Below are 11,648 nucleotides of genomic sequence, written 5' to 3' on the forward strand. Positions count from 1 at the left end.
TAAATTGCCAGCCAGAATCAGTTGAAGAATCGATACTTATGTAGAAGTTCTCCTTGCTACTGATATTCTTTCTTTAATTTATGGGCTTCACTGCCAGGATTTGTTGCCCGTCCCTAACTGACATTGAACTGAGGGGCTCGCTAAGGCAATTTCAGAGGGCAGTTAAGAGTGAACCACAATGTTGTGGGTCTTGAATCACATGTAGGTCCAATTAGGTAAGGACGGCAGATTTCTGCCCCAAAAGGGCATTTATGAACTGGATACATTTTTTAAAAACCATGAAAGGATAGTAATTTTCATGTCACTATAACTGAAACTAGCTTTATATACCAGAGTTATTAATTAAATTTAAACTCCACCAAAGCAAGGGTGACATTGGAACCCTTGTAACTAGAGCCTGTCCCTATTGGACTACTAGCCTTGTGACACTATCAGTGATGAGATACAAGTCCATGCTCACTATTTCTCTGAGTGAGTTTGCATATGTCATTGAAACCCAGCCGTATCTGTATTAAACTGCCTGGAATGTGGTTTAAATACAGCTCTACTACCTCTCCATTACATTCTGGGAATGGACTGGCCATTTCCTGGTCTTCAAACTAACAAAAATACAGAAAGGTTTTGCATTTTTACTGTTCATAACAATAATTGCAGCAACCAATTTGCTCACAGCAAGCTTCCACATTATTAATGTGAGAATTACCAGCTGATATTTTAAAATATGTGATTGAGAGCTAATATTAGTCAGAACAGCTGCTTTAATTGGCCTGCTCTTCAAAGTGGTGCTCTGGGATTTTTCATATCCCCAGAAGCAGACTAATGGCACTTCAATTTATTGTCTCTCCTGAAGAGCAGCATCCCTGACACTCAGCACTCCTCTGTGGGGTCCACCTTGATTTGTGCATTCAATGTAAACAAAGAACTTTACTATCCTGAGGTAACAGTGCTTCTACTTGTGGCAATCATTCTATAAACTGCTCCAAATATTCGTGATGTTCGAAGGTGCTAGTGAGATGCAAATATTTGGTTATGAAAGGTCAGTGACATGATGTAGATAAGGCTCCATATTGCTGAGCAGGCAACTGCTTCTGTTTTAACCTTTGGTGTGGAAAAGTATCAGAGATATCTGCCCTTTGACAGAGGGTGTGCTATAGGAGAGGGTGGATCTTGTTAAGCGATTCTCTGGGCAGACCGTCAAAGTCATTTGGCAGAATGCCTCATCGCTAGAACTTTCTAACAAGCACCAAGACATGGCTTGGCTGGTGGTGAGAAGGGCTCTGCCTGTGAGATCCTTTATGCACGCCCGGACTCTCTCCTGAACTGCACGCTGCCCTCGAAGCGGCTGCAGAGGGGACGAGACTGTCATACATCTCCTTCTGGAATGTGCCTACGCAAAGGAAGTCTGGAGACGAATGCAGTGGTGTTTGTCGAGGTTCGTCCTGAGCAGCTCCGTGACACGGGATTCCGTGCTCTACGGTCTCTTCCCCGGGACACACACCGAGACAAACATCAACTGTGCCTGGAGGGTCATCAACTCAGTCAAAGATGCTCTTTGGTCTGTCCGAAACCTGTTGATCTTCCAGCTGAAGGAGCTGACCCCAACTGAGTGTTGTGGTTTGGCACATTCCAAGGTCCAGGACTACATGTTGAGGGATGCGCTGAAGTTTGGGGCAGCTGCTGACAAGGTGCAGTGGGGAAAGACCACCGTGTAACGTCTGCCTGCCAAAGAGCAGGGGACCCACACAGTAATGGGTTCCACTGATGCCTCAGTTAAATATATGGATATATGGATTGTATATATGAATGATTACTCAATCTCTGTATGCAAAGAAATGGAATGTTTATGTATGTATGTATGACCAATTGTACAGATCATCAAAATATTTTTATGAATAAAGTGTACTTTTGAAATAAAAAAGAGAGGGTGTGCTATCTCATTGCAAACATGTCTATTAACCAAAACAAGTATCGACTCCTTAAACCAATTCACTTGCCTTCTGCTTTAGAAATTGTACAATACTTTAATATGTGAAACAGCAAAATATAGTTTTCTGTGTCTCTTGCACTGTTTCAGTGGGTGTTCTCTAATAGTTAATGATACACTTATAAATTTTAATATTCCCATACTGGGAATTTCCTTCCGGAAAGATGTACTCCCATGCTGATGTGCCCAATCTTACTCCTCCTTTCCATTCCTCATACAAGTGATGATGCCCATTCCATCAGGAATCCTACTCCGATTCCCACTCAACACCCAGGCACTAGCTGTCTGTCTCTATATTCACAGTATTGGCATCAGGAAAAGTTGCTAATCAGCACCACCAGTTGGGCTTTAAGAGTACTGCAGCTTCATGCTTCTTGTTCCAATTTCGTTCTGATGTGCAAGTGCGGGTGTTGGACTGGGGTGGACATAGTTTAAAAATCACACAACACCAGTTTAGTCCAACAGATTTATTTAGAAGTACAAGCTTTCGGAGCGCTGCTTACTCCACTAGCTATCAGATGATGGAGCAACAGCCTGAAAGCTTGTACTTCCAAATAAATATGTTGGACTATAACCTGGTGTTGTGTGATTTTTAGCTTTGTCCAATTTAGTTTGGTAGGGTCAGTGATATAAACTAACCAATGGTGGGACTTAGCTTGCCAGCTTTGCTATCACTTATAAGCGGAAAGTTGATCACATGGCATTTATGCATTGTAACTGCATTTGCTTTAGCTTAGCATCTCTGTGTTTTCAAACCCTAAACAAAATATTTGGCTTTTTCTTTTATAATGTGATGGTTTAAATAATTTATAACGCAATAAAAATTTATCGTAAAATTCAACTCAAGATTTTTTAAGGGAAGATGCATCTGTATAGCACAGTTCATGACCACAAAAGAGCTTTACGGCTAATTAACTACTTCTTGAAGTGCAGTTGCTGGAAATTAGCAGCCAATGTGCACAGTAAGATCCCACAAACAGTGATATGGTAATGACAAGATGGCCATTTCTGATTATGCCGATGGTCAAACATTGACCTGGACATCCACTGCTCACCTTCAAAACAATGTCATGGGATCTTCCTCATCCACACAAAGATACTTGAAATAAAGAGCCTCAGGTTAATGACTCATCTGAAGGGCTACACCTCCAATAGGGACTGAATGGCTTACTCCCAATCCTATTTTCTCTGCATCAAATACACACAGACATGAACACACATACACACACACATACTTGCGCACACACACATATTTATTCACACACTTATGCACACAAATGGAGATACATGTTGCCATTACCTCTTCGGTCTGAGAAGGGGTTGTTGACCTGTTATATTCTAGACTATAAAAAAGGAATTGCTTGTTACTGCTCCCTTTGGTGTAAGGAAAATCATTTTCGCTTGATTTATTTATTGTCACACGTATCTTGTTATAAAATACAGTGAAAAGTGTTGGAACGTGTCGCCACACTCCAACACCATCTTAAAACACAGAAAAATACATCAAAACACAGACTACAAAGGCAGAAAAATGAAGAAGTAACGATATTTTTACATGGTGATTAGAAATGCTCTGATTAAAGAACTAATAACAACAACAAGCCTGCACCACCACATTTTGCCCTTCCATAGTAAAATTGTCTTCACTTACAGATCTGTATCCCTCTATTCCCTTTCTATTCATATATTCGTCCAGGTGCTTCTTGAATGTTGCTATTGTGTCTGCTTCCATCAGCTCCACTGACAATGCTTTCCAGGCACTCACCACCTTTTGTGTAAAAGACTTGCCTCACACATGTCTTTTAGACTTCTCCCCTTGCACATTAACCTGTGTCCCCTAGTAATAGACCTCTCCACCTTGGGAAAAAGCCTCATACTTTCCACTCTATACATGTTGTTCACAATCTTATCAACTTCTATTAAGTCACCCCTCAACCTCCTGCTTTCCACTGTAAACAAACCCAATCTGTCCCCTGCCTCAGAGTGTGGTGGACGCAGATTCAAATATCAATTTCAAAAGGGAATTGGGTAATTATCTGAAAAGAACAGATTTGTGGAGCCAAATGTCAAGACAATGGCATTAGCCGAGTTATTCTCACATAAAGCTGAGACGGGTCACATTCTGTTGAGGGGAGATGATGGTGTAGCAGTAATGTCCCTGTGCTATCATCTAAAACACAGACCAATGCTTGATGGATGTGGGTTCAAATCTCACCATAGTACCTAGTTTAAAATTTAAATTACTAAAAATTGGGAATTTAAAGCTAATCTAATGGCATCCATTATTGTAAAAACACATTTGATTCACTCGCACCTCTTTGGAGAAGCAAGTCTACATGTTGACTTTACTTGCTCTCTGCAATAACACCATAAGCCACTCAGTTCCAAGGTAATTAGCGATGGGTGATAAATGCAAGCCTAGCTTGTGACGCCCATACCCATAAATAAAATGGCTTCCTTTTGTCATGTAACCATTTGAATATTTTAGGAAGTTCCCTCTTTCCAATTGCCTCGTAGCAGATGTGGCCTAAGCGACTCAGGTCTCTTTGCTGTCTTAGTATTTCAGCATATGAGCAGATGCTTCGCAGTTTGCTGACATTCCCTTCTCTAGCCTGCTCTGTGAAGCACTTTGAAGCGTCCAGAAATGTATGGGTAATTTCCCACTTCTTCTTACTCTACACCCAATCAGTAGAAATATACTGATCAAAACAGGTCTATTTCCGGCCATGTAGGTTAAGGGCTCTCCTGGAGCCAGCACTTTCAGGAGAAGGGCAAAAAAACACCTTAAAAACTATATGAATTTTGATTTTTACTATTTAAATTCAGTTGTTTTAACTTAGTTTGAAATGTTACAGCTACTGAGCTGTGTGACCGGAAATAGTTGTAGTACCATCTTATGCTTGCAGGTGGCGCAACTGGGCTCACATAAGTTCAACCGTATTGAGCTTCTTGAGCATGTGCCTCCACATATTTCCCAGTAATTACGTCTCCGTAATTATAAGACCATAATACATGGGAGCACAAATTAGGCCATTCAGCCCATCGAGTCTGTTCTGCCATTCAATCAAGTCTGATAAGTTTCTCAACCCCATTCTCCCACTTTCTCCTGTAACCCTGGATCCCCTTGATACTCAGGAACTTAACTATCTCAGTCTTAAATATACTAAATGACCTGGCCTCCAGAGTCTTCTGTGGCAATTAATTCCATAGATTCACTACTCTCTGGCTGAGGAAGTTCTTTCTTTGTTCTAAAAAGTCTTCCCTTTACTCTAAGGCTGTGTCTTCGGGTCCTAGTTCCTCTTACCAATGGAAAGATCTTCCAACATCTACTCTGTCCAGGCCATTCAGTATTCTGTATGTTTCAATTAGATCATCTCTCATCCTTCTAAACTCCATCAAGTATATTCAAAGTTTGGGAGAAGATTTGTAGCTCGGGTGCTCGTTGTTGTGGTTCTGTTCACCGAGCTGGGAATTTGTGTTGCAGACATTTCGTCCCCTGTCTAGGTGACATCCTCAGTGCTTGGGAGCCTCCTGTGAAGCGCTTCTGTGATGTTTCCTCCGGCATTTATTGTGACTTGTACCTGTCGCTTCCGGTTGTCAGTTCCAGCTGTCCGCTGCAGTGCAACTACAACCACAGGGACGCCAAGACAGCAGACTTCCTAGCAGCACTAGAATGCACACTCAGAAACAATGGACTGACAGAAGAGACACAACAAACAGCGAGACAAAGTATCATACCCCTGATAACAAGGGAAATGCAAACACATAACCTCAACACCAAGGAGAGGGAAGTATTAAAAGCACTAAGAAACGATAAGAACATAATCATACTACCAGCAGACAAAGGCAGAATGACGGTCATCCTGGACAAAGCAGAGTACATCCAAAAAGCACAACAACTACTTGCAGATACCAAAACCTACCAAAAGAGGGAGTTTGACCCCACCCCACAGCTCACCAATAGGATAAACACACTGAGGAACCTACAAAAAATCAGACAGATAACCAGGTTTGACCTACAGAGAATGAAACCTGAAAGCAACAACACCCCCAGATTCTATGGACTACCTAAAGTGCACAAACCAAACTTCCCACTCAGACCAATAGTGTCACTACCAGGGACACCATCACACAAACTGGCTAAAGAACTACAGCAGAAACTGAAACACCTGATCAGCAGATTCAGACACTCTATACAGTCAACACAGGAATTCTTGGACATCATCAGAAATATACACATAGACAAGGAAGGAACGATGGTCTCATTCGATGTAACGGCACTGATTCACCTCTATCGATAAAACACTAGCCAGAGAAACAATAGCCAACCTGCTGGACATACAGAACAGACAACAAGATGGTGAACCTATCAACAAAGACTGCATACTTAAACTACTGGACCTGTGCCTCACAACACACTTCACATTCAACAACCAAATATATGAACAAATCAACGGCACACCCATGGGCTCACCCATCTCTGGACTCATAGCAGAAGCAGTAATGCAAAGGTTAGAACAAACAGTCTTACCACAAATTCAACCCAAACTCTGGGTCAGATATGTAGATGATATCTTTGTAATTATTAAAAACACAGAAATAGAGAACTCACACCGGATCATCAACGCCACACTCACAGGAATCCTATTCACTAGAGAGGAAGAAAAGGACAACCAACTCCCATTCCTAGACGTGATGGTACAGAGAACACCGAACGGAGAATTCACCACAAAGGTATATAGGAAAGCCACACACACAGACCAAGTCCTAAACTACGAAAGCAACCACCCCAACACACACAAAAGAAGTTGCATCAAGACACTGTACAAAAGGGCCACAACACACTGCAGTACACCAGAACTGCAAAAAGAGGAAGAAGAACACCTATACAATGTATTCGCCAAAAATGGATACCCCCGCAATTTCATCAACAGATGCCTAAGGGAGAGACAACGGAACGAGGACATGCCGCAACCCAAAGGACTAGCCACATTACCATACATCAGGAGCATTTCTGAACTGACAGCCAGACTACTGCGACCACTAGGACTCATAACAGCACACAAAACAACAGCCACGCTCAGACAACAACTCACCAGGACGAAGGACCCGATAGCCAGCATGAGTAAAACCAATGTAGTGTACAAAATCCCATGCAAGGACTGCACAAAACACTACATAGGACAAACAGGAAGACAGCTAATGGTCCGCATCCATGAACACCAACTAGCCACGAAACGACATGACCAGCTATCCTTAGTAGCCACACACTCAGATGACAATCAACATGAGTTCAACTGGGACAACACTACTATTATAGGACAAACCAAACAGAGAACAGCCAGGGAATTCCTAGAGGCATGTCGTTCATCCACAGACTCTATCAACAAACACATCGACCTGGACCCAATATACCAGCCACTGCAGCGGAGAGCTGGAACTGACAACCGGAAGCAGCAGATACAAATCACTATAAATGCCGGAGGAAACATCACAGAAGCGCTTCACAAGAGGCTCCCAAGCACTGAGGATGTCACCTAGACAGGGGACGAAACGTTTGCAACACAAATTCCCAGCTCGGCGAACAGATCCATCAAGTATATACCCAGAGTCCTCAAACGTTCCTCATAGGTTCAACGATTCATTCCTGGGACCACTCCTATGAGCCTCTTCTGAACATGCTTTAGGGCCAGTACATCCTTCCTGAGATATGGCGCCCAAACCTTCACGCAATTCTCCAAATATAGTCTGACCAGAGCCTTATAGAGCCTCAGAAGTACATCCCTGCTTTTGTATTCAAGTCCTCTCAAAATAAATGCCATCATTATAGTTGCCTTCCTAACTACTGACTCGACCTGCAAGTTTACCTTGAGAGAATCCTGGACTAGAACTCCCAAGTCTCTTTGTACTTCAGACTTCTGAGTTTTAGAAAATAGTCCATGTCTCCATTCTTCCTACCAAAGTGCACGATCTCACACCTGCCCACGTTGTATTCCATCTGCCACTTCTTTGTCCACTCTCCTAACCTGTCCAACTCATTATGCAGCCTCCCTGCCTCCTCAATGTTACCTGTCTCTACCTATATTTATGTCATCTGCAAACTTAGCCAGAATTCCCTCAGATCCTTCATCTCGACCATTAATATATAAAGTAAAAAGTTGTAGTCCCAACACTGAGGCTTGCAGAACACCAGTTGTCACCGGCTACAATCCTGAGAAGGACCTTTTTATGCCCACTCGCTGCTTTCTGTCAGACAGCCAAACTTCTATCCATGCTAACACCTTGCCTCTAACACCATGGGCCCTTATCTTATTCAGTAGCCTGCTGTGCAGTGCCTTTTCAAAGGCTTTCTTGAAGTCAGTTGGCTCCCCTTGGTCTAATCTGCTCATTACTTCCTCAAAAAATTCTAGCAGATTTGATAGGCATGACCTCCCCTTGATGAAACAATGCTGACTTTGCCCCATTTTATGATGTTCTGCCGAGTATTCAGAAATTTCATTCTTCACAATGGATTCCAGGATCTTATCCACAATCGAAGTTAAGCTGCTTGGTTTAGAACTTTCCATCTTCTGTCTTACTCTTTTTAAAAAGGGGTGCCACGTTAGCGATTTTCCAGTTCTCTGGGACCCTCCCTGATTCTAGCGATTCCTGAAAGATCACCACTAACACCTTCACTACCTCTTCAGCAATATCCCTTAAAACTCTGGGGTATAGTCCATCTGGACCAGGTGATTTAACCACCTTCAGGCATTCAGCTTTGCTAGTGTCTTCTCCTTGGTGATGACCACCATACTCAGCTCTACCCCTTCACTCTCTTGAATTTTTGGGATATTACTCATGCCTTCCACATGAAGACTGATACAAAGTAATTATTGAATTCCTCAGTCATTTCCTTGTTCCCCACTAGTATCTCCCCATCATAATTTTCTAGTAGTCCAATGTCCACTTTTGCCTCTCTTTTGCCCTTTTTATAACTGAAGAAACTCTTACCTTGGGCTTGTCATAGATTCTCATAAATATATGATTGTAGTTTATCTTTCTGCTGAGATTTTTGCAGTAATTGTGGATCCTCTTTCCTTTTACTGGATCTCAGGATCTATTTGGTTTAACAATGGGGGAAGAATAGCTACACTTGACTTTTAACATGTGAGCATCTTATCCTGTTAAAGTGTGGTTTATTGCAGAACTACAATTAAGTACAAGTTATAGTAGCAAGATAACATTGTCCCAAAAACCATAAGGTATAAGTCTTCACGAGTTTTGGAGATCTTGCTTTTTATTCTCCCTTTTAGCTCGCTGGAATCTGCTTTCAGGAACCTAGGAGAAAGTGAGGACTGCAGATGCTGGAGATCAGAGCTGAAAAATGTGTTGCTGGAAAGGCGCAGCAGGTCAGGCAGCATCAAAGGAGCAGGAGAATCGACGTTTCGGGCATAAGCCCTTCTTCAGGAAAATCCTGAAGAAGGGTTTCAGGAACCTAGCCCCCTTACTACCCAAGTTACTCATACTGGCATGGACTGACATGCTAGCATATGCGCATGCATACACACACAACACACACATGGTCAAGAGTATCAAATGTCAATGCTACAGTCAAGAAAGCAGGAGGATGGAAAATAGTGTATGGAAAACAGCACAGTATCAGAACAAGGGTATGCCCATTGTATTCTATACATTGAGAGTGAAATAATTTGATTCATTGGAATTTTATACACAGGGAATCACAGAAGTATTAAAGTTCAGAAGGAGGCCATTCAGCCCACCATGTCTGCACCAGCTCATTGAATAAGCATAATTTCTTAGTGGCAATCTCTTGCTTTTTCCCCAAATCCTTGCACGTTATTTTTATCTAAATAATGATTTAATGCTCTCTTGAATGCTTAAATTGAACCTGCTTCCACCAAACGTCTACACTGTACTTCCATACCATACAATACAATCATCAAAAACCTGCTATGTTCTCAACCCTACAGCACATGACAGGGTGCAGGTGTAAATGTTGTCCATTATAACACTGGTCATTATCAGCTTGCTATTTGTGGGAGCTTGTCATGTGCAAATTGACCACAATGTTTTGTAAGAATCTCAGAGCAGGAGTGGACCACCTGGCTCTTCGTTGTATTTTGCCATTCATGGCTGATCTTGTATTCCATTCTCCGAAACCTTAGTTTCTGAATGTCTACTGATTTGAGTCTCAAATGTACCCATGACTGTCATCTACACCCCTCTGGGATACAGGATTTTGTTTTTCATGGGATATAGGCATTCTTGACAAAGCCAGCAGTTGGTGTCTGAGAATCCATATCCCTGTGGAGTAGAGAAATCCAATTATCTTTAACCATTTGAAAACAAAAGCATACTCCTCATCTATGTCCTAAATGGCTAACCCTTTCTGAGACTGTGTCTCCTAATTCTAGATCTACCAGCCAGGTCCCAGTATTTACGTCATCATGTCCCTTAAGAATGTTATAATATTTCAATAAGGCATCCCCTCATTGTTCTAAATTCTAGTAGTTTATTCTAGTTTGTTGAGTTCAAATGCATAGATTGTTCAAACTCTGAACTCTTAAAGTGCATTAAGTAGCATCCCTAATTGCCCTTGGATTGAATAAGTTATTAGACCATTTCACAAGGCATTTTAAGAGTCAACTGCTGTGGGTCTGGAGTCACCTGTAGGCCAGACCAGGTAAGGATGGTATTAGTGAACCAGATTGCTTTTTTTTTACAATTGATGAAGGTTTTCATGGCTTCCATAATTTCAACTGACTTTATATTTGAAACATATTAATTGATTTTACATTCCACTACTCCCTATGATGGAGTAAGAAACCACTATGGCCACAGAGTTCACTTCAACACCATCTTGCCCACTCCCAAACCCCACCACCACCATCATTCTGAGCTTGAAATTTCCCCTGAACTCAGTGCGGAATGACTGTTCCCTTAGTCCAAGACTGTGTCCCCTCGATACTGATTTCTTAACCAAGGGAATTGTCCTTCAAAGAACTGCATTATTTTCTTAAAAGTTTCATCACTGTATATAGGGAAGGGCATACTGGCATTGCAAACATTTCAGAGAAGGTCCACTTGTCTGATACCTGGAAGGATAATTTTATTTTATCTGGAGAGGTTCAGAATGTTGCTCCAATATTTGTTAGGAGTTTAGAAGAATACAAAGTGATCGCTTTGAGACATTTAAGATTCCGAGGCAGCTTGAAGAACATAGGAATGGAAGTGGACATTCAGCCCATCAAGCTTGCTCTGCCATTGTAAAGCTGATAGACCAGAACTTTGAAGTACTGCAGACATTATTAATTTGTAATTCCAAAATGTGTTTATTTTTTGGAAGAGGGCTAATACAACCAAAGATGGCTGCAGATGCACATTGAGTGGCTGTTTTGAGAGAGAGAGAGAGAGAGAGAGAGAGACCAATGGAAGGTAACATCAATGAAACTTCAAGCAGACTGGACTATGATCTCTTGATTATTATCTCTCTCAAAGATAATAAGGGACTGATGACCTTCTACTCAAAAGCAAGCCACCTATGCCAGATTATATCATAAACTGGAGACACATTTTGTTTTTTTCCGTTTGAAGAATACACAAGGACAGAAGGTTATAAAGCCAGTTTGAACTCTACTGGAGTGGACTAGTGGGACTCAGTACT

Source organism: Chiloscyllium punctatum, chromosome 46, assembly GCF_047496795.1.
Source record: "Chiloscyllium punctatum isolate Juve2018m chromosome 46, sChiPun1.3, whole genome shotgun sequence".
NCBI classification, from domain to species: Eukaryota; Metazoa; Chordata; class Chondrichthyes; order Orectolobiformes; family Hemiscylliidae; genus Chiloscyllium; species Chiloscyllium punctatum.